Raw genomic sequence first — 24,990 nt, 5'->3', positions numbered from 1 at the left:
ATATTGAATTTACTGCTTCTGCGTAGAATATGCAAATGGCTGAATTCTCTGTAGGCTGCTTGAGCTTCCTTTCTCTGGACTAGGAATTTAATTTTTGCACTCAGAAATTCTTAGTTAGACACACAATGTGGTACTGATCTGGCTTAACTCAGACATCTAAATGCTAGATGCATAAGTCTGAGCCAGTCACTCCCAATCCCCTTCATAATTGGAGAGCAGGCATCTTAAATGTTTATAAGATGATAAGATAAACTGCATATCTTTCTATCTTTTCCCCTCCCCCTGACATTTTACAAATAAAGGAATTATCCTTCAAAACTAGATATGTGATTGTCTTAAAATTATTAACATTTTCCATGTCACCACTATGCAGTGTTTTGTTCACAGCACAAGTTGAGAGAGTTCAATGAGAGTGATAGTTTGTTGCACGATAGTGCAAGGTCTACATATCTTTTCTGTACTCTTCACTGTAAATATCAAATATCAAAATGTTGGAACTTCAGTTGTTGTTCTCTGTTTATTCATATCCTTAGTGTCCTTAAGTGTTCCTGAGAGATTAGAATAACCTTGAGAACAAAAGAAAAAGCAGAAGTAATTTCTTGCAAACAGTACAACCAGAGGGTATTATGTTGATAAGGGAATAGTCCTGGAATACAACAAATGCAAATAAGGCAGGCAATAATGTACTGCATGTTTAAGAACTACTTATATAATAGGTAAGTACTGGGTGAATGATTTCATATCTAGCAAGGCAGTTTTTGATATATTTTGCAAACACTGAAATGCCATTCTTAGAGATGAAGTACTGCTTATCAGTTCTCCCTCCCTCTCTCAATACATACATACATACACATTTGTAAAAATTATTAATAAGAACAAGGAACAAGCAGAATGAATTGAAATAAACTATGTTACATATTTTAAAGAGTATGTGCTTCTGGGATGAATTTTAAGTATGACAGCTCGAAGTATGCTTCAGTATGAATTACTGCAACAATAGTTTCAATGAGACAAGATATTTACAAGGTAAGTCTTCTAGTTATTAGAAAGGTAATTATGGTAACAATATAAGTAGAGGTCAGTAGCTTCAAAAACATTCAGAAAAAAAATCCCTCATAAATTTTATGAAGTTATAGAATTAAAAGGGGAAAAGATGAATTTTTAGTAGCTTTAATAGCTTAGGGTTTTGCTTAGGGAATGCTTCTTTTCCTCACTCATGCTCCTTCAAGATTGTAGCATGACATTTCTAGACAAATGGGGTTCTATTTCATCCAAAGTGCAGTTAAGCAAGCAGGAATTAACACAGAATAATGAACTAAATTTTAATTTTTCAACTTTTTAACTACTCAAAGATCAGATCTCCTTTTGCCTCCAACTGTCTGTTTCATTGCAGACTATTCTATTGTTACCATATTTAGTATGATGGTCTCTATCCTGTCAAATGTTTTGATATGCAAGAAAGCAGTATTGTCTAAAAAGACTTGGAGCTGTCATTGGTTTGCCTGTTACAAAAATCTGCAGACTGGCAAATAACTCTGACAGGGCACTTTCTTCTTTAAACTTTTTAAATCTAAAAAGTTTAAACCTAAAAACCATTTTCCTTTGCTCATCTGGGGAGGTATATCACTGCAGAACACTTGCATGTTAAGGTATCACATTATTTTGTCACCTCTTCAAGTGAGCTAGCTAAAATAAGACAAATTAAAAAGGTAGACAATGCAGAAAAATACATTTCAAATAGCTTATGAACAAAGATGGAGTCATTAAAGCCAAACATACAAAGAAATTCTATCAGAACTCAAATATTTCACTTAGGTGATAAAAATGGCACAGAAGAGCATGTATTTGAATTTCTATGTCTGACAGTGACACTTTTCACAGTGACATCTGAACACTCATCCACATTAGTTAGCTGAAACTCATGACACTATCCCTGCAAATGCGGCAAGGGATTGGACATGAACATTTTATAAATAGAAGCTGAGGAATCATGGAAATTATGAATCTGGTGTTCTAATATACTAAAGACTAATTTCTCTCAAATTTTGCCTGAGCTGATGAGAGAAGTATTTGTCAAAACAAGAAACCAGTTTTCCAGCATCTTGTACAGAGGTACTTCTTCTGTATCTGTCTCAAATACTTCTATTTGGAAGTCAGCATGTTTTATCCTCTATTATCCATAGAAACTGGTATGTTCAAGTCCATGGTTAAGTATGTCTCAGAAAGTAAGAATGAAACATTTAGTCCTTGGAATAGCAAAATCTTTGCTCCACTGGTCAGAGATTTTAATTCTACTTCCTTAGGAGTAACAATTTTAAAATATTTTTATATCCCTGTCTCAGTCAAATAATTAATCTTTTCTGATTTTTTTTTTTAAAGTTGCCTTTTGAAACTGAGTTCAGGTTTTAAATCAGGTTCAGGTTCAGGTTCAGGTTTTAAATTAGAGTAAAATCTATTCTTTTCATTAACTTTCTACTTTGTATTTAATGCAGACCTTTCTTCAGATATTCAAATTATTTCTCTCTAGTGAAGCTAATGGAGGTTTGTACAGCATATGAAGATACTGCTCTCCATGTTTTACAGACCTTTACCTCAACAACTTTTCTAACAATACATAAATCAATAGTTTAGAGACTTCATTGACAAAGATCTGCTACAAGGTGCTAATATACAAAACATTCCAATGCATAAGATATTAAAGCAGGAAAAATTTATCGTTTATCCCTCCTATTCTCTGATATAATTAATTATGTAAACCTTAACTGTGTAGCTATTGATTTCCAGGTACAAGAATACGTAATTTTTTCTTTCTCCTTTTCTCAAAAACCATTTTTACCCAACTTCTGAGAGTTTTTGGCTACAATCCACTCACTAACCTAGAAGCAGCGAGCCTTTACGCTGCTGATTGAGGAGTAAATATTCACTGAAACCAAAGAACTTTAAAGTTCACCACATTTCACTTATGCACTCTCTCTCTCTCTCTCTCTGCAGTTTTCCCTGTTTCGATATTACTGGGCTTTTAGCTATACCGCTGCTTGTTTTCCTAGATTGTTTGCCGTGAGGGCGTGTGTGTGTGTTATTTTTGAGGCTTGAGGTATTGGGGCAAGGGATATGGAGCCCTGGAAATGACTGCTGAAAATGCAAAAACTTTAACTTAGCTATTTAATTCCTCTTTGTGCTGAGATGAAAGGGCTGGCACTCTTTTTAAATTATTTTTGGGCAGGTGTGTAGCCTCTTATGCAATTTTCTTCATTCCAGTCAAACATATTTCCATACTCTAATCTTTGTGAAAGAAAGCTTACGTTGAACAAATCGTGGCTATTGGCATTTGTATTCCCCGCACAGTCAGAGCAGCCACACTATCTAGCTCATTACTGAAAATTGCTTTAGAATGCCTTCAGTATGAAAGGTGTTATTATAGTACCAAATCCTACTCTAGTCTGCATTTCAAATTCTTGATTAAAACAGTATTTTTGGCTAACAGGTTCTATATTAACATCTCACCTATATACTTTACCCTGAACAATTCTAAATAATTTGTTACAGCTAAGGAAGGTTAAGGCTGCTTAGAATAATATTCTGCTATTACTGCTTCAAATGAGATGTTTATTGCAACGCTGGATTCAGTATTATAAAACATTATATTCAATCAACTACTCCGAGTGATACAAGCTCCTAAACTTCTGAATGGAAGGTATATGACTGGGGCTAGCATTATACACTGATATCACAAGTATGTTCTTTGAACATGTAAGTGAACAGTAAGTTGAGAATTAATATGTTCATTCATAGTGGAATGAAATAAAATTTTCGTTACACTAAACTGCCATCAAATGATGCATGCACAGATTATCTTTGTGGTATGTATTATATATATTTACAGTTACAAGAGTATGGATAGGACCAGGATCTCTTGCCTTTGCTTTTGGGAATGTAATCAGATGCACAGCCTTAACATAGGTGTCTCCAGAAAGGCAACCACAAAGACATGCCTAAAAGAAATTAAAACAAGAAGCTCTGGACATAGAAAACCAAGGCCTTTTTGTGCATTAGTCTGTTTGGTTTAGCATCACTTACTATGGACTAGAAATGATTAAGTACTCTGAAGGAAACACTGCTAGAGACTGTTTGTTGTGTCCCTTTGTTAAAAAACAAGCTGTAAAAGCACTAGTAAAATATGAAGAGAGCACAGGCCTAATTTAACTACCTGAGGTTAAGTCCAGAAGCTCTGAAACTCTGAATACTTCTTTATCCCAACCCTACAGCTGAAGTTAAGCTTGTAAGCCTTGAAAACCAGGCTGCTGGGAGAGTCTCTGTGGCGAAGAGCTGTGAGAAGCCTCCCCACACCTTTGTCCCAGGATGTGGAGCAATGTTTACCTCAGGCCCTCAGCCCCAGCCTGAGCAATGGCATCCCCATACGTGCAGTGGCCTTGTGCCCAGCTGACAGAGCATCCCAGTCTACCCCTGTCACCGGCCAGCCTCGTTACTGTCGCTGCTGGCTCCCCTCTCCCTGTCAGGTGTGGAGGGTTTGAAGCCGGTATGTGAGGAGCCCCTGACCTCGCCCACTCACCTGCCCTGCAGCAGCCCCTCCTGCCCCTCCCCAGCAGGGCTTTCCTCACTGCCTCTCCAGCCATTCACTTCCCCACAGAGCAGCAGGAGGAGACAGAGGCTGCCACCCCTGCAGCCTGTGTGGGCCAGCGCAAGGTCTGCATCCTGTCACCAGGCCTGATTCACGGGCCACGTCCGGTCATAAAGTCAGTCCCACTTATAAAAAGTGGCCCCAATATCTCAGGCTTCAGAAGAACCCCCTTCATTGACAACACAAATCCTTTTACTCCCAGGTGAAACCAAATTACCAGTACACCCCAGGCAGTGGGATGCACCTCACAGAATTGCTTTCCTCTGCACAGGTGTAGCCTGTAAGAAAATACCGGTTACATTTAAGATTGGATCTTCTCCATAGACAGACAAGACCACATCCTGGAATGCAGAGGTATAAAAGCACTAAATCTGCTTCAGAAGGGTTCAATGCTCAAGACGGCAGGGAGTAGGCTGAGACAAAGACAGCTTCAGAAGTGATCTAAGAAATCAGGCCAGACTCAGTTACTATCAGGGTATGCCAATCCCTTAAGCGACTTAAATATGCATGTAAACTGCTTTATCAAAATACTGTCCTGGCATCCTTACACACAGGAAAGATTCCTTCTACTATTCATACAGTTGATTTCCAAATCAAATCAAAGGTTGACTTTAAAAATCAAATATGTGAATTTTAAAGGAGATTCTATTCCTTCTTAAATAACAGGTCACAGGTCCCCAGAAGAAAGAATTACGAAACCTGCAGGCAAATGTGCAGGGACAGCTGACAGATGGGAAACTGCAGCCATAGGGATGGTCAATAGTGGGAAGATTGTGAAATTCCATCTGCATGGGTAAGTGTCAGATACCTCAGGACCAGATCTAGATAAAGAAAAAAACAGACATGCATTTAGCCTTGTAACATAAGTTCATTCAATAATCTTAGAAAATAGTACAGTTAGTAGGAAGGTATCAGACACATTTTCATCTGCATCTGAAAAACATAACACTGAAGCTTGAAAATGTGTAATAATTTATGGCAGTTCATAATATTCCAAACATCAATCCTTACATATCTTGGATGATATTTACATTTTCAGAAGACTTTTTGAATTAAGTACTCATTTTAAACATTTCACAGCCTCTGGAGGACTGCGCAGATTGTTTTTCCCTGCATATCTATGGCAAGGAGGCAGGGTTAACTGAGCAGTTTACAGAAAAATGGAGCTGAAACAGAAAAAAGAAACTGAGAGACAAGTTTTTCAGTTAACAGTAATAAAAGCTATCCATGAAAGTCATAGCCTTCAGTCTAGTACTAACAATAAAATCAATTAGGATACAGTCAGAAATGGAATTCTGATTTTAAAAAAGTGCAGACTAACTATCGTCACTTATGTTTCTTCCATGATAAATAAAAAATCTGAAATATTTTATTCCCCCATTGATAGACAAGTAACTCTAATGTTTCTTTGATGAAAGTATAGAGCAAAATATTTTCAAGACTGAAGAAAGTGAAGGGAAAAAAGCTTACAAATTTTTTTTACAAGCTCAGCCTCATTTCTGATGGTCTTGCTCTAAGCACCTCACAGACTTTGAAACGGAGAACACAACTTAAAAGGAATGACAAATAAGTTGAGTCCTGTTGAGGTTCAAAGTTTAAAAATGCATATCTTTCAATACAAGATGAAACTTGGAATTTACTTGATTTTCTATTTTATTGCCACTTGTTCACTGTAATGTTAATATTTTCTAGTGATGTTCACTACGATGAATTTATCTATGGATTTGAATCAGAAGCAAGGAAAATATGTTCAAACCATAATTTAAACCAACCAGATCTACTTCATCTCTCATTTTCAGATGCTAAGAAATTTTTCTCCTCTCCCTAACTCCTTAAGTACAGAAGAGCAGCTAAAATCCCAGTGAGTCATCTTCCCTGAGCAGACACCATAACCCTGCATGCTGACCAGCCCCTGTGCCCTGTCTTGCACTGAGTTTGCAGTGAGTCTTGGTTCCATTCTGGTCTGAATTAAAATCCAGTGTAGCTGCGTACTGAAGGAAGCAAGGCCAGCTGCTCATTGTGCATCCTACATATTAAATACAGTCAAAGACAGGACCAAAGGAGCCAGGTTTACTGCTGTGAAAAAGCAGGGGAGGAACTAACAGTGAAATAGGGAGATGGAAAGGGAAGTGGTGTGACCTGAAGCCAGCAGGAAAGGAGGAAAGATACACAGTGCATAAGCCACCAAGGAGAATATAATCATATCCTAAGAAGAAAAGACAAATTGGTAGGCTGACCAGACCACCACCTGAACAATGAGCCTACAAAGGAGTCAAGAAGCCTGAGAAACAGAGCCCGTAAGTAGGTAGGTAAAGAAAATGAGGCAAGACAAGCTGAGGTATAGAAGATATTAATTAGCATTGGAATAAATAGGACAAAACAAACAGGAAGAGCTTAAGCTTGGCAAGGGCGAGCAGAAGTCTTTGGCTGCAAGAGGAAACTCTTCTTTGGAGTCTACATGGAAGCCAAGATTCCTGACACTTATGGTTCTGACAGCTAGAATATGAAAAAGCCATCAGCCATGCTGCTGCTTCATTACAGTTAGTGCCCGTAAGCACCCATCATAGCCATTACTGCTGTTTGTAACTCAAGTTTGTATGTCAGACATCTATTGGGTGAATGTAATGGTTTCCCTACATGCTACTCTTCCAAGATAAAATTCATAAATTTTTACAGTTTTAGTGCAAATTCTGTGTGTACAAGTGTATATGTGATTTTATTAAACATCTAGTTTCTGTCTTCAGCAATATAAATTACTAGAAATAAAGTGAAAGGCAACATGCTTGAATATATGCTTTTGAATAGTTGCATGGGATTGACCAAAAAGCCTGCTGTTCCATGCTGAAACTTAATGGAAGGCCTACGTAAAACTGCAGAAATGGAAGCACTGTATTTAATTCCTTAATAGAACACCAATTAGAAGCCTCAAATGAAAAAGACATGTTCACAGTGGGACGGATGGAACACATTAATCTTGCAGATAACCATGCGAATGAGCTACAACAGTCTGCCACAAATTTTCTGTTTGTCCATAGGATTATCCCTGTGCCAGTAGACCCTCAGAGCTAAGGCTACAGCTAATGAAATCACTTTGCTATGGAACCTACCTCCTAGATTACACTCAGGAACACACCTGGGTAACCCAGGACAGACCCTACATTTTAGAATGCAGTCAAGTGTCAAGTCTCTTTGCAGCCTTTGCCATTCTTATTTGCTTTTGTGATGCCATCTTACATTTGATATCAGAGAGACAAGACTGCAATCCCCTCGTACTGACAGGCAGCCCAGTATCACATACCACAAGTGCAAATGGGATGGGTATGTAGCCTACACTCAAAACTAAGTTCAGGGTGATTGTGAAACTATATGAACACAAGAAATTATGTAAGATCTATTTCAGGTTAAATGCCTACTTGTAATCAGCCATTCAAAACCAGGTCATATTAATTTTTCTCGCTTATTGAGTGATCTCTAATATCTTAAAACTTCAAAACTGTTTGAAGTGTATCAGACTGTTTCATCCTAAACTGTATTAGTCTTGTGGTCTACATCTATGATGATGGCATTAGGATCAAAACTATTATCAAGTATCAATATCAATCTGGTTTGAGTGAACTGTGAAAAGTGAACAGCTGAAGATTACACTGCAAAAAGGAGCTGGGCAGCAATTGCATTGCTACATTTTTGAGATTTCAGAATATTCTCACTGTATATTGCAAGAAACTAAAGCACCCTCAAAGCTTTTCAGGACAAAGGAAAGAGAGGAGAGGCTGGAAAAAGACCAGAACTACATCTATACCCTATTATATGGATGTTCACTTAGGCTGTAGGGACCCTGCATTGTGGTTTTCAGCCAGCTAGGTTGAGAGCAGGAACTCTGAAGTCAGTTTTCCTTTCACAGGAACTACAGTGGCTGTGGGTAGGGAAATCCTTTGTTTTGCTCAGAATCAGTCTACTGGCTAATCAGAAATTACCTTCAGGACAGGAAAAGAGAACTTTGCAAAAAAAAAAAAAAGCTGCATTCCTATAGAAAGTTTCACTTTTATAAACTTTTATAAACATGAAAAAAATATATAATCAGAAAATTCCTACTCCTAGGAAAAAAAAATCATTCTTCATTCTTTTGTTTCAGCTGCAAGGTTTGTGACTATAATTAAATGACTTGTTTCACAAGATAAAGCTCTTCTAGAAACTAGTATTGTATTTGCATTTCTATTAACTATGCTGATTGCATGTGATCTTGAAAACACATTTAAATTACAGCATTTACTATTTTCTACAGCTTATTTTGCAGGCATAAGATTTCCTCTGTAGAGATATCTATGGAACTTTTAACAAGTAATTCAAATGTTTGGTTATTAAACGAAACTCATTGATTCTCAATTCCATTTAGAATTCAGCATTTGCTCATTTCTCTGATTCAGCATTCAGAATCAATTTGCTGTATCCTGACACATTATTTATTTTAAGATTCATCCTGAAAAAAGATGTTTCTGCAACTATTTCTTTCAAGTACATATAAAACAAAATTTCTACAAATGTAACCTATATTTTTCTCTTTGCTGCCTTCTGACCATGAGTTCAAAATTCACAGTTTTTAGGATCAAGCATAAGCAATCCAGGTGGCAAGGTATGATATGACATCTGACTTACCTTACCACACACCTCAAGTTGCAATAACAACAGATGTAAAAACATAGACAAGTGAACACAGTTATATACATCTCTTAACATCTTGAGTTTCTAGCCCTGCAAGAATTAATTGCATCAAAAGCATTGACTGGAACATTAATGAGGTTATCATGGTTTCAGGTAGTACAGACTCAGTGATATTCACTCCATCCCTCTGTGGTAGAAGATGTCCTCTTCCTGCAAAGTGAGAAAGACAGAATATGTGCCTACCTCTCTGCCTTTGTATTTAAACCCACATTTACCTGCAACTTTAACTAAAGTTCCACAATTTGACTAGAAATGGTTGAAACATTTTGAATTTTACTGACTCTCTTAAGACACCAGTAACTTCTGACATAATGGGCAATAACAAAGAGTATAGGAAATTTTTTTGTTGTTTTATGTATTTGTCTGTTCATCGTGAAATATGAACAATTGACTCTTTTAAAAGAAGCTAATTTTTTTAAAATCCTTATGTTACTCTATGAGCAGAGGTCAAAGTATACATGTCTGTCTTGCATATTTGTCATGGTTTAGCCCCAGCCGGCAACTAAGCAACAACACAGCTGCTCGCTCACTCACCCACAGTGGGACGAGGGAGAGAATCGGAAGAGTAAAAGTGAGGAAACTCATGGTATTTCACAAAGCAATATTTGCATCATACTCTGAGCAGGCAACGAAAGCCTAATAGCCACTGTTGAAGCTCTCTAGAAGAAGTGTGGTACCAGAGCAAACAACAGGTGGTTACCCTGCTCATCACCATCAGTAAGAGAACTCAAGAATGTAATAGAAAATGAAGAGAATTGAATAGGCTTGTTAGTTCTGTGCATTGGAATAGCTGCAGAAATGTAAGGAAGACACAGTCACATAATCCCTTTGTTCAGGTAAGGATATTGTCTCTCCTGGGCTATTTCTTGATGTTTTCTTCATTTTATTTAGTACTTCAGAGCTTGGATCTCCTGTGTCAGTCACTGAAAAGCAACTTTTGGAAAATAAATTAGGGCTTTACTTGAGTTGTCTGAATCTGGTGACTTCTCTTGTTATAAACTCTTCTAAACTTAGAACTTAATTTTACTCCACATTTTCTTCTTTCTCCAACTGAAATGTGGCAAGTTTTGAAGCACTCAAGAAGTCATTTTCTGGCCTTCTGAGGACATAAGCTCTCATTGCTACCACAAGCGAAATCAAGACTTGAAAGCAAGAACCAGGATGGTATGTAAACAGATTTCTTTCCTTGACTCCCCCATTGCTCATAGGATGGTATGTACACAAATATATTTGTTTTGCAGAAAAAAGCTTGGAGAAACTTGCATAAAAATAGTACCTACTATTTGCTCCCTGCATATTAAACGGTAGATAACTCTTTAGTAGTTATTTCTTGAATTACTACCAAGTAAATAATATGGCAGTGCAGATGTCACTAATACTGTTAAAAACCCTTTTTTCCTGGCTTTATATTTTGTTACATTTCAAAGAGCAACTGGGAGAACCTGTGCAGTAGTACCATGGTAATGGTGTCTCATAATACACAATGTTTGCTTTGTTGTTTCATAATAGGGAAAAGATGTAAAAACCTCCTTCCTAAGTAAAATCAAGTCAGCTGAAGTAATGTATTTTTGTAACTAAAAATCCCCCCCCCCAACTTCAATTCCACACAATTCATTTTTTAAAAACTGGTATTTATGCCATTTCTTTAGGGAATCGAGCATAATGGAAAATTGAGGCACATGGGAAGAGAGGAAACATCCTCACTTGAATTCTGGCAAAGTAAATTGAAACTTCTTGGCATCATCATTTACTATTTCCTGAGGAAAACACAGCAACTATGATTTTTTTTCTTTTTAAGTTTACCAAAATTAGGAAAAGCTTTAAACAGTTACAAAGAAAATTACTTACACTGATTAAAATATTAGTGAGGTAAGATTGCCTAGATATAACAGCAGAGGTAACGTTATTCAGGGAACTTTCTACATTTATTCTTTTAGAAGCACAACTTCAAAATTTCAAACTATTACCTGATGTTGATACATGAAGACTACTATATATCCATTCTAGATGGGTTTATTTTAGCCATTCAGATATTTGCAAGTTACTCTCCACTTTAACAAAAACTTAATTTTGTTTGTTTGATTTTCAGGAACTGCTGACTTTTTTATTTGTGCCACATATGTGGCAGAGTTTTCTCTCCACTTTTCTAATTAAGATTAGAGGGAAATCGAGCTCCTGTGATTAAATTTGCTTATAAGAGGATAAAATATTGTAAATCAGTAGCGATAATGGTATATTACAATTAAAAGACAAGAATTAAATGACCACTTTATGACAAAACATTTCATAAACCATTAAAAGTAATCCCATTAAGAAGTACGAACTTAAAAAAAAAAAGAGTACAACTGCATATGCCAAAGGTTTCGTATGATTTTGAAGTCAATATATAAAAGCAACTATGAAAATGGACTTTCATGCCAAGTAATACATAAATTTCAAGGGAAGTGCTGTCATGTATTAACATATTTTATATTAATTCCTACTGTCAAATATAAATTTAATATCAATAATCAGTTAAGTCTCATGTTAATGTATTGGAACTCAAACCCTGTGCCTTAAAACACTATTTATAAATAACCAACCCCAAATCATAATCAAGTCAGTTTAGTTTAACTTACAAATAATAAGAAGAGCAGATAAGACATTAATGGCTGTAAATTGGTGTAATCTGTCTGCAGGATGTGAGATCACACTATCACACATTTGAAAATATGACCTTTGCTTATTTTTAGGAACTATGTGTGATACACCTACTTATTATAAATAGCACATAGCTCTTGGGGTTTCTGCTTGGCAGAAACTACCTTGAATTCCAGAACTAAGTCAGAGAAAGCTATTTGTGAGAAAGCAAAAAGGAGTAAGCCAATAGCAAAGATAAAGCCTTCACACTGAAGAAGGACCTTTCTGTACATGCATGTGCAATTCATTACTAGTTCTGTTATGGCAAGCATGACTGTCACATTTTTCTCTTCTTAAAGCTAAGATACTCCAAGAGAGTAAAACTTTTGAATCTGGGGTAATCAGGCAGTGATGAGAGAGAGCAGGAGCATGGTGGGGAGTTCTCAGGGCTGAAGAAGTCATCCTGACTCTCCTGTGTGGGAGAATGCACTCTTATTAGTATCGTCACCTATTTTAGTCCTTTCACATCATCTTCTCTTCTGTAGAGCAAAAAAATACTATGTTTGATTTGAAAAGAAAAAGTATAGTTACAGGCTCCTAAAAGGACAGATCCATAATTGCTGAGTTTACTTGGTCACGCTGTGTTTAATGTAGTCTGGATATAAAGGACAAGTTCCATACTGTATTTAAATGCAGGGCTACTCAACCTCAAAAAATAAATTATGTTAATATATTATCTACCAGGATTTACACATTATCTACCAGGGTAATTGCTATTATTTACACAATACTAAGTTATTGGTGCAATAAAATAGCTCAGTGTAAAATAAATATCTCAATTCAATCTACAATCGTAAATAGGATAACTATTAAACAGTGTAAGTAAACTGGACCTAAACTTCTCTCTCTCTAAATCCATTTTTTCCCTTTAGATTTAAATAATGTGTCATTTTTCTCTACAATACATTCTAACTTCTTAGTGTTAATGCGAGTAATTTTTTCATTTACTGTCTGTTTAAGTGAGATCTTAGTGGTCTACAGATCCTCCTGAGTCTCCAGGTGAACATTATAACAACTCTCAAAAGTTCTTCTGAGGTTTTAGCAGAAGCAATAATATCCACAACAAATCAAAGATAATCCAGGAAATTCTTCTCAGTGATCTGCTATCCCTTGAAGATTTTGGACAAAAGGTGAAATAGGGGTTAGGACAATGTCTTTCTGTCTAATAGATCACTTTAACTTGCTATCTTAACTTCTCTTGTCAGGTTTAAAAGTTGTTAGGCTAGTCAGATAGATTCAGCTGAATTCAGTTTTGTTTAATTTAGCTTTATCTTATGTCTTTCATACAAAGAGTCTCAAAGTATGTTAGATTTGAAGGTAAGAAATGGGAATGGAGTGTTGTAATAAATTGGGTGCAGTTACCCTCATACAAATAGAAAGACAGATGATTTTTGAAGATTGACTAGAGTCTGAAGAATGGGGGTAGTAATTGGGCACAGCAGGAAACAAAGAAAAGAGAGAGATTTGAGAAAATCTTTCCAAAGCTATTATGTGTGAATTTATGTGCTAATTCCTGTGAATTCTCCACTTGGAAACACACAACCCCCAGCTATACTAACAATTCGTAATTTACCCTTCATATTGGTATTGAAAGTTAAGTAACAAAAAACACTGGGTAAGAAAATTGCATTGATGTGACCACACAAGCACGTGTTCAATCTAAACACACATTTTTAATTTTTTTTTTTCAATAGAGTTCAGAAGATAATGCAGGAGGAGCAAGGCTGAGTACTTCCTTCAAAATTCTGCCTTTTGCAGAACTAACTTCCATAATTCACTATCCTATTGGTTTCCTACTAATACAACAAAATTGTGAAATTCTGTTCTTAGAATTTTTGTCAAGAATGAAACTCAGTAAGGAAAAAAGAAAGAAAAAACAAGAACAATTCACCTGATATGGAAGCACAAGTATTCTTTTTTTAGTGTCCAAAGGTAAATACTAAAAATAACATAAGAAAATAAAAAAACATCTACTGGAAAAAAAATCTGTGGAAGTAAAGATACACGCTTTGGAAATTGATATGATCATCAATGGAAAAAAAATAAAAAGAGATAGGATTCTGAAATTGTATGTACAGAGTCAAAGATTAGTCTCAGTATTCTGAGAAAGATCAGAAAATCAGAAAGGAGGCATTTGGAATTTCTATAATGGATATTGCAATCAGTAAAGATGGTTTTGCAATGGATATGAATGTGCACTGCTACATGACAGTCTCTAAAACAGTTCATTCTCCTTGTGCAATTCATATTTGAGAAATTACTTCAGAACCTTATTATATATGCTTAAAAACTTCAAGTATTTTGTAGTACTAGAAGTCATTAATATTTCCTTTCTTATAGTTCAGTATCCAGGAATAAGCCAAAGCTGAGTAAGACTGCCAGGATTTGGCAATTTATTTTTCAAAAAGTAAGTCTTTGGAAAGACAATTCTGAATCCAAGTCCCAGCTCTATGCTTCTCTAAGACGTCATTGATACATGAGTTCAATTATTAACTTTAATTTTACCACTGGGCTTGTAATTGTTTCTAAATCCTGGATTTAGTTTTGGATATTAGTTAAATCCTAATCAGATTTCTTGTTTCATCTTAAAAATAAGAAGAAATACAAGATCCAGCAGGAAGAGGTAACACAGAAGAGTATCTGGCTTGCACATGGAATCAGCATGCTAATACCTTAAGGACACTGTTGTCTTCCTTTTCAACATCTTTTACCAGATGTACCTCAGCTGGTGCCTGAATTTACCACTTACTTACAGTAACTTTGAAATGTGAGTTTCTATTAAAAGAAATAAACCTTAAAACTCAGCCAATGAAAATTCATGATCTTTCAGTCAACACTGAATACCTCAATACCTCAACCAGATTATGTGCTATTTCTGAGAGGTAAGGGTGTTATCCATAACAAGATGAAAGATATCCATACAAGATGAAAGAAATGGAAGTCTATGAATAAAGAAGTGGTTTATTATTTGAAGGCTTACTGCAAACAGTTATTCCTGGGAATTACGTTTATTGTTGCATTTATTCTCATTGCTTTCTTTAATGAAATGCATCCTAACAAAATGTGTTTCCAATAGTTCTTTAACTTTTTCCCATTTTAAAATATGACTAAAAAATACCGTAATCCTTCTGGAAGATCCTGGATTTTCATTATTGTGAGGGACACTAAGTGACATAAGTATGAAATATAATGCAGTCAGTTCACAGTTAACATAAAGGATGAAATGTAGGCAAATGTTCTAGAAAATATATTAAATGGAAACCAAAGTTAACTAATGGACCTATCAATCCTTAAATACTTTATGAACTAGTTAGAAGATCACTTGGTAGAAAATTGCCAGTAAAAATACCGATACGAAATTTCAATGCCAAATGGCTAAGTCTAAAGTTAAGCTTATCACTTAAACTTCAGGAATAATCTTTCTGAAAAATTATCCACTAAAGCCGTTGCTGTTGCCAGAAGGTGTCTGTATTATTTCTTGGATCCTCAAGATAAAAGCTCCATTCATAAATTATTGTTTGAACAATTCTCGAATCCATGTACTTTGAAGTGGATTAATTTGTCACAAAGAAAACGTGTGGAATTAACAAGCTAATACCATTTAAAGAACATGACTTCGCACTACTTGAAAGCAGAGCCATCCCTCATATACACACAAGGGCATTTTTACATTATAGATTCCATTTTGGGTGTAATAGAATCAAGAGAAAATCAGGAAGTGAAAGAAGGAAAACAGCTGTGATTCTAACCGCTCCTTGGATTTAGAAATTACATTACTTTAAAATTAAGCTGTAACTTTCTATAAGAGAACACCTGAGCCAGAACATGTAGTGGAACAAAGGTTTTACTAGGAAAGCGCGTCAAAATCCGCTTGAATAGCCAAGTGGTTCTAACTGTTAAAATAAAAGGAACCGGGAAATGATTTTGCTTGAAGTGAGGTGTAAGTGAACGCGGTGGCAAGCCCTTGCGGCGCGCTAAGGCAGACGTGTCTCAAACATCACCCGTGGAACGCGCATTTTCACCCACCTCCTGTTTTGAACATCGCTTCCCGCCGCCGCTGGGCCCGATGCCGGTCGCGCGTGGTAGGAGGGGACAGAGGCGCGTGCTACCTCAGGGCGCCTTGCGATCGTCGCGTGGGCACCGAGGAACGTGTGAGACGTGCCGTTTCCCCGGGCAACCGGAGTAAAAAGGCGGGACTGAAAAGGTATAAAAGGCGGTGCTCAGGGTGGCCGCGGGCGTTCCCTCACCGAGAGAAGGCTGCGCGGGGGCCACGGTGGTGGGTCACCGTCACCTTGCGTAAACCAGGTTAGCCTGCCGGCTTCGGTGCGCGTAGCCGTGTCCACAGGAGTCGTCCCGCTGTACCTCAAGAGGATTTCAAACATACCAGGGAGATCAGAAATCACAGCTGTAAATGCTCAGGCAATGTTTTTTCCCTCATCTGAGGTGATAAAGTGAAAACTCTGGTAATTGACCATACTGAAACCTTATTCCAGTAGAGACAGCAACTTTATAGTTTCTACAAGAAAGCATATAGCATTTGTTATTGCATTTAAACAAACAAACCCTAGCTTTTTTCTTTCTGGCTTCAGTGACAAATTTTATTTTTAAGGCCTGAAATCTATGAATGTGTTAATATGAAAGAACATAAATGTCGTATGTATGAATTATTATAGCTTTTTTATTCCACCATAGCTTCAACAAGCAAGGTTTTTTAATGTGTAAAGATGTTATCAGCAGTCGCCTTTCAGTACCTCATAATTTAAAACAAAAATTGACTTAATGGGCTGGATGAAAGATGGTGTTTCCAATTAGGGAGGAGGGAGTCATTGAAAAGTGGGCTGGTGAAATTTAGGCTTTTCTGAAATAATGGCATTCAGCAAACAATGTTACTGTTTAAATCCAATATGAAATAAAAGAAGCAGATGGATGGAATAATTCAGGTCAACATGTATATAGAAGCTGTATGGCACTTTGGCAAATGTGCAGTTTGATACAGTTTCAACTATCCTGGCTGCCTGTGCAGCCTGAGCAAATCATAAAACCACGGCCCATCTTGAGTAATGAACCATATCCATGGCCACAAACATCCTCATCGGTAGTCACTACGCCCTGTCAGGAAAAACACTGAAACACGTCTAAGGCATTCTCTGAAAAGCAAAACTAGACTTATTATATTACTACTGAAGAAATAGTGCAGAATTGTAAAAAAACAAGAAAATGGTTCATGTTATGAATATGGAGAATTAATATTATTTCCTGCTGTCCTGTCCCCCAAAGACAATCTTCTGGTTAATGCCTATCACTGCAAAATATTTCTGCAAATGTTGTAACCCAGAATTACAAGGTTTCAATTTACTGCCACTTACTGAGGGAGGGAATATGTGAATTTCCAATTTCAAGAGGTATCAGTTTCAGCTGGTTAAAATATTTTCAGGATGTTTACAGAGCACTCAGAACTGTCTGACAAAACTTTTGCAAGATCTTCTGCCTGGATGTTGTTTTCATTGACCAAAATCTTGATAAGGACACACAAGTATTTGTAAATAGCTGCTCTCTTCTAGAGGCCTCACTCATATTCAGAGTTGACCCCACAAGGAGATGCTGAAATTCATCAACTTGAATATTAATTCAAAGTACATTTTTAACACTGCAACAGGACTATTGTCTGCCTTTTCCCCACTTTAAATGTAATACATCCCTTTAGAATGACTAGACAATCATTTCCTGAGTAAAAGAGAATTTACTGGTGTTTCTACAGTACTGATATGAAACCTCAAGATGTTTTTCTGCAGCACTTAAGTCTGATCTAAATCAGTGCTGCCATAATTCTGTCTTACTCTGGCTGTGCATTCCTGCTTCTTCCCAGATGCCAGCAATCATGACTGATGAATTGTGAGGTGGAGAAATTCAGAAGCTAAATGGCGGGGGCAGATACTTCTCAGCAATTTTGTCTCTTATCTGATACAATGCACAGAGAACAAAAAGGAAAGGACTGCTTGCCCAGAGGCAAGTATATATGGTGGAACTTCAGTAACACTAATTTACAGTCTTGCAGAACTGCACACTCAGCGTGCAGCTTTGCTCCTTCTAAGCTGAAAGCCACACGTACACAATCAGCTAGAAAATCAGGTACAAAACAGTGTATGTAGCTCCTTACGACTCCTGGCCATAGAAAGAATCAAGCAATTTGGGATGATAGAGGGTTTAGGGTAAATTTACAGATTTAGATTTCACAGCTGTCAGCAATCCTGTGATGTAGCAGCAACATATGTGATACTTCTAAAAACACCTAGCAAGGCTACTAGACATTGTGTCAGAAGTGTTAACCTGTCTCAGACTAAGCTCAAGAGGTAATATGGCAAAATGGTGCAGGAAAAAGTTGAGGATGTGATGGAGTGGTTTCATCATCTAGAAAATGGTTTTGACTCTATTTAATTACAGACCTCTGAATCAGCTGACTACAGCAGAGCGCCACGTGTTCCAGTTTTTGGCTATCAGTCCTTTCTGGTATGATGTTTCAATTGTTACAAGAAAACTTAGGGAACTGCCAAGCTGGGCAGAGCACGATCTATCTCAATATCCTCCTAAACACTGGCAGCAGAAGGAAGGAGAAAAAAAAACACCCCAACATAAAATATTAAACACCACACAGCAGGAGCTAGAGATAGCCAGAGCCTTAAGGTGGGTCTGCCCACATTTCCTTGAAATAAATATACCCCTTACCCCAAACTCCAGTCTCTGAAGGCAGGTTTTATTAGAATACAATAAACCCGAATAAAATAGTTCTTGAAATAACGATGCCTTGTGGTCAGCTGGGTGTGACTGACTTTGGGAGAGCCAACCTGCCCTGTTCCGTGTGAAAGGGCAGCTCCTTTCCTGTACTATTTAGTAGCTTGGAGGGCTGAATGAACTCCAGAATGTTGCTGGTTCCTGGCAATGTCCCTCCCTCACCTTGGGGCCTTGGTTGTGTATTCACCCCATTCCTGCTGGCAGAAAACCTGCAGTCACCTCCCTTGCAGCTTCCTCTCCCAATTTGTTTTTTAAAATGTCTAGAAAGCAGAGCATATTCTGTTTCTCTAAAGGAAAATGCCAACCCCACCTTCCTCCTTACTAGAATAGTCATCAGCCAGGGGATCATGCACAGCATCATCTTCTCTCCTCTGTCCTATCCAGCTGAGTCCTTTGTGGATGTGCTGCCCACTTAGATTCTCCATCACAACCAGAGTAAGCAGAAGGCCTGTATTACCTATGTCAGGCAGTAGTAAGCCCTGAAAAAAATTAACAGAATTTTTTTGTTGTTGTTGTTACTGGGGTTTTTCTTCTTTTTATTTAAATAAAAGATTAATCTGGAAGGAAATCAAACACACTAATGTGCTAATGATATAAATAGAGTTCCATTAAATAACAAAAGCAAAAAAGAAAACATAAATTACTTTAAAGAAAGTCTGTCAGTCTTTCACTGCAGGGTGCCATCTGAATCTGTGGCATTTTACCACCATATTTGATTCTGTATTTATGTTTATATTTATTGCTCCCAGGAGACAGCAGTTTCCGTATTCTCAGCAAAACAGCAACTACATCAATATTCTTGTAACGTACCAAAAGCAAAAGGTGCTAATCTTTAAGGGGAAGGGAAGAATTTGAAAAAGAAGAGGGGTTAAAATGAATTCTGCCCTTCTGCTCAGGTTTTGTCCTCCAGCCAAGTGTCCATTTTTTAATACCTAGTTAAAGGCTTCCCACTGCTGTTTATGCCTGGACCACCTGTTCCCATAATGCACTCAAATCAGCAGGTTTTGGCACTGCATTAGATAGTTCATAAAAATACTAGTTCAATATCAGGGTTTTAGGATGAGCAGTCTAAACCATGTGACGTGACGGCTATTTCATTTCTGTTAAAAAAAAATTTATAACTAGGAGAGAGAGAAGGAAAAATATTGAATAAACTTGATTGTATATCAAGTTGGTGGAAGTGAAGGAGAAGGGACTTGCAAGAAATGCCTAAAATGTATTTGTAACATGAATGTTGCAGGGAGGGAGAAGAGGAAAGTGAGGAGGAAGGAACATAGATCATAATTTGTGGAGTTAAAGGAGTGTGAATGATGTTGAATAAAGAGAAGTAAGTGGCAACTTGTCTATTGATAAGCATAGGAAGAGCAGGTGATAAATCATCTCACACAAAGAGGCAAATGAGTGGTGTCTAAAAGAACAGAGTCGAGGGGGAAGGAGAAGGTAGCATGATAGATGGCTAGCAGATTGAATAGGCAGGTTAGTTAGATAAATAATTCTTGAATGCCAGTTTTAAAAGCTCTCTGAATTATAAGTTCTAAATCAACCTTCACATCTGGCCTCTGAGAAAACTCTGTTATCCATGGTTATATATTCACATCTGGAAGAAAATCTCCTGAAAGGCAGTTACAAGCCTTTCATATTTAGCTCATAAGAAAGTTTTCCAGCTGCAAAGCTGGAGCTTTCTGATCTGTTTTCTTTAACTTCCTCTCATGGCTCCAGACATTAGACACTGTCTAATAGCTCACATCTCAGGCAATGAGACAGTATTGCTGTTCCACCAGGTGAGGAGAAAGAAGAGCTCCTCCTCTTTCTGGAAGGAAGAGCTTTTCATTCACTCCAGTTATAGCAGCTCAAATCTCTATCGCTTGACTTTTTCATGAAGAAAATACTTTATTGCGGGTCTTGGCACTGTATTGTTCTTTGACATTCTGTCCACAGAGGTATTATCCCACACATAACACCATACTGTGAGTGAATCTTTTTAAATAAACAATACTAGATCTCAAACATTTCATCCGCTAAATCTGAGGAGATTTTTTATGTACTTTCACAACTTGAAACTGAATGTACAACCTCAGCTCTGTGTCCACTCCATAGTTCCTGGTAAAGCAAGAGGCTTGCTTGGATAGAGATAGCTTTCTCTGAAAAGAACATGATACTTAGCTGAGAGGTATGTTAGTTCTGGACCTTGAGGAGAGTTGAGAAATGGGTTAAAAAGGCATTTATTCATATAAAGTAGTTCAGGAACGTAGAAACAAATGAATGTTGGAGAAGAATAAGCTTTGTTATGAGCCAGCTTGTACCTGGAAGGGCAGATACAGATCCAGAGCCAATAAAGCCCAACTATCTGCTTGCTCATTCAGTCTGGTGTCTTGGAGACTTAAAATTATGGGCGAAAGGTAGGTCCATTACAGCTGAGTATGCACAGAGCTGGCTCAGATCCTTGATGCTCAACAGGTTCATAATGTACTTAATGGTTTCTTCATACACTTTAACAGCTTTTGTAGCTCAAATGTTTCATTATCCATGGAGACCTGCAATCCAGAAGATAAGATAAGTGGGAGTTAAACAAAAATCTTTTTATTCTAGTCAAAGCAGAAATCTAGGTTTTCAAAAGAGATGCAGGGGAACTAACACAACATGAACCTAAATAAGTATTACAATAATATAAGAAATTATAAAAACTCCTACTTTAAATACACACCTTCCTTTGGGATTCTGCTCATGTAAATATCATCACATTTTCTTTTTTAGATTTCACCATGTGTGCGAAGTGGATATAAAGAGACACTGCTGAATTTAAGACAAATTACTGAAAGAAATTTAGATTTTCTTAGTTCCTAAAACTCAACTGAAGAACGAGTCCTCTGTGTTTCTTTGTCATGCAGGATTGAGCCCTTTGTAGCAGTGCCTTTTCAATGTCCTGCCACTTAACAAACATCAGTACAGAGAAGCAGACAGAAATTATTCATATTTTCTGTTAAGAAAATATACTAAATTGCACTGCTTGTTAAGCTGTTGAACCTGTTCTTTTATTTCCTTCTAGGAACAAGGATTAAGTAAGTTAGTCTTCAGAGAGCTACATTTATTGTGGGATTCTCATTTCTTGATGAAAGTAGAAGAATTATAATACTGTCTTATTTGACTGAGGCCCAGCTGACACATGGTCATTTTGTTTGCCCTATCGTAGAGGAGTTAGGATTTCTGTCCCTGTATTTCCATTGGTTCACATCCCTCCACTAATACTGAACACGTGCATATTTCCTACACTTTTTGACATCGTCAAGCTGGCAACTGTCTCATCCGATTTGCTGGAGCAAACCAAGGTGCTGGCATGGCTTTCTTGAATGGTAAATATCATCACTGAGTGTGTAACAGCTGAGGATGTTGCCTTTAGCATCTGCCCACATGCTGCAGGACTATCTGGCACATCCACAATCTGTCTCCTAGAAGGAAAATAAAAAACCAAAACCTACAACACAAACACAATAACAAGCATTCAGCTCTAACTGAAGTTAACACTTTCTTTAACAGAGATAGAAATATCACCATATCTACTTCAAAAAATAAGATTAACAATGAGAAAATCTGTTATGCTACCCAAACTCTGCCTCCTCCAAAGCCATAAATGTGATACAGTTAACAGAGGAAGAAATTCTGTCAAATTTCATGTGGTTACTGTTGCTTGGGAAACCACTTCCTTGGGAACTGCAATGCATTCTCAGCACGTCTCAATATCAATTTCTCTCTGGCTCTGAGACATGCAAACCTGCAGTATGATGTGAAGAGAGAAAAAAAAAACCAAAAACACAGTAACAACAAAACCAACCTGAAGGAAAAAGAAGAGAGTGAGCAAGAGATTTGTTGTTGCTGTAGTTTCAAATATATCTAAATGAAAAATAATGTAATTGAAAATATATCTGGAAGTTTTTTTAACATTGTTTGGAGAAGAAATTGTTGATATACATCAAGAAGTGTGTCCTGCATCATAAGCACAAGGTTGGAGATAGGTGCTTGTGTGGTTCTGGAGTATTGGCACTGAGCCTGGCGCAGAAAGTTGGCTGTTACTGGTACTTTCTGTTGTTCCAGTTTGTCAGGGCATTTGTTGCTGAATCCACACTATTCTTTAGAATTCCGCTTCAGAAAACATCTGTTAAAAATAACTCATTAGTATTCTAAAAACAATTTCTAAAGAAAATCTTTGTAAAAAGAAGAGATTATAAGCCGTGGAGTCCTTTCACAGACTGCTCCAGAAGCATGGCTCTGGGAAGCTGTGACACCAGGAGATAATGCTGCTGAATCAGTGACAGTTTCATCATTGCTAAAAGCACATTGATCTTTCTTTTCAGAAATATTTATTTGAGCTCTTTGCATAGAATGCAAAGCTTGGTTTATTCATCATTTAATACAAAAACTTTGCCTTCTTCTTACCTGGACCTCCAGTTTCTCTCTGACAACAGGGCCATGCAGGCAGGTCAGCATCGTTGTTGTTTATTAGACAACTTAAAGAAAATCCAATTTTTATATCAAACAATTGGAAGGAGTGCTCTAGTGATAGCATTAGCCTTTTTTTTTTTTTTCTGTTTTTTTTTTCAGTTTTGCTTTTTCTCGGCCTTCTATCAGAATCATTAATGTGTCATTCCAGCAGCCCAAATTAACTAACAGGGAGAAAGAGAGAAAAGGAAGAACTGAGAATAAGTGCCACATTAAGTGTCCTCTGCACTATTCTCACCAGGCAAAGCAGACTCAACAGCCTGTACAGTATATAAATGTGTGTGTAAAGGAGGTTTCTTTTAACATAGATAGAAATTATTAGGAGGGCAAAAAGGAGGCAGTAGGACCTCTATCCTGCTACCATTTGTATTAACTAGCATAGGACTGAGAGTGCCTCTAAGCAAGCATGGAAAAATAAATAAGGATACTGTAGAAATAATTTAAAGCACCCCTGTTCTCTACTGTAATGAACTATTCTTTTTATGTGTGTCTGTATAAATATATGGATGTGTATCTGTACGTAGACACACACACTCCTGCCTCTTGAAGGACAGTAGTACGTCCTTTTGTTAGTTTTTTACAGACCAAATAATTAACTGTCTGAAATTATTTTGTTCTCATAGGAGAAGCATCATCCAAAACCATTAATAGTGTCATTTTAACACCTTTAGTTCAAACATGCTTTCCACCCACACTCCAAATGGTGGAGGATATATGTAAAACACATCTCTTCTAGGAATTCAGTAACTTACTGAGTCAATGAAACATTGGTGCTAAACTGTGATAATATACTCATGCCTTTCCTGGTGCTGTTTCCTGGATGAAATATGGGGACAAATTAAGAAATCTGAAAACAGAAGACTAGACTTTAAAGTTTGTTCTCTGGGAATACATCAGTTAGTTTGTATGATATCTGCAGTAAAATATATGGCTAGTGGGGGAGAGTGTGGGAGGATTACTCTTATTCTGATTACTAGAAAAGAGATGGAGGGACGCAATAGATCTGTGTAACAGTAATGGAAAGGATAGTATCTCTCTCTGATGACTAGCTGGGTGAGCAGTAGTTTCTCATGAAGTATAGTGTCTTAATTTAGAAAAATAAATTAGAATGTCCAGAGGAGTTGAGCTGATAGTATATTGTGCTACTATTCTCAGGTAGTTGAAATATTTCTTCAGCATATGTTTATGGCACTTTGAGAATGAAAAATGACAGTGGGAAATGCCAAGTCTTCCACATTGCTGAGATAGCACTTAAAGTGTTTTGGCAGTACTCCTTTCTCTCCCTGTGATGTTTAATTACTTTATCCAAAAGCACCAAGTAGCCATTAGGATCAACATTATTCAAATACAGATGCCATGAAAGCTCTAGCCCTGAATGTGAAGTTGTAGGTCTTCTGATGTATAATTATTGTTATGAAATTATTCTTTGATGAAAAGCAGGAAGTTACATATCTGTAAAAAAAAAAACCCCACCACCAACCCCTCAAAACAAAATCAAAACCACAAAGGGAATGGAGATAACTGAAGTTTTCTGATTTTTTTTTTAGTAAAGAATTTTGCAAGGGTTAAATTGAATACTCCAGAAATGCACGTGTGGTAGTCTTCATTCCTTTCCTGTCAGCACTGCTCTAGTTTGCAGTCAATCTCCTTCCCTGGGTTGTATGAAAGAA

Source organism: Phaethon aethereus, assembly GCF_964289735.1.
Source record: "Phaethon aethereus genome assembly, chromosome: 14".
NCBI classification, from domain to species: domain Eukaryota; kingdom Metazoa; phylum Chordata; class Aves; order Phaethontiformes; family Phaethontidae; genus Phaethon; species Phaethon aethereus.
Note: the sequence above shows the minus strand (reverse complement) of the source record.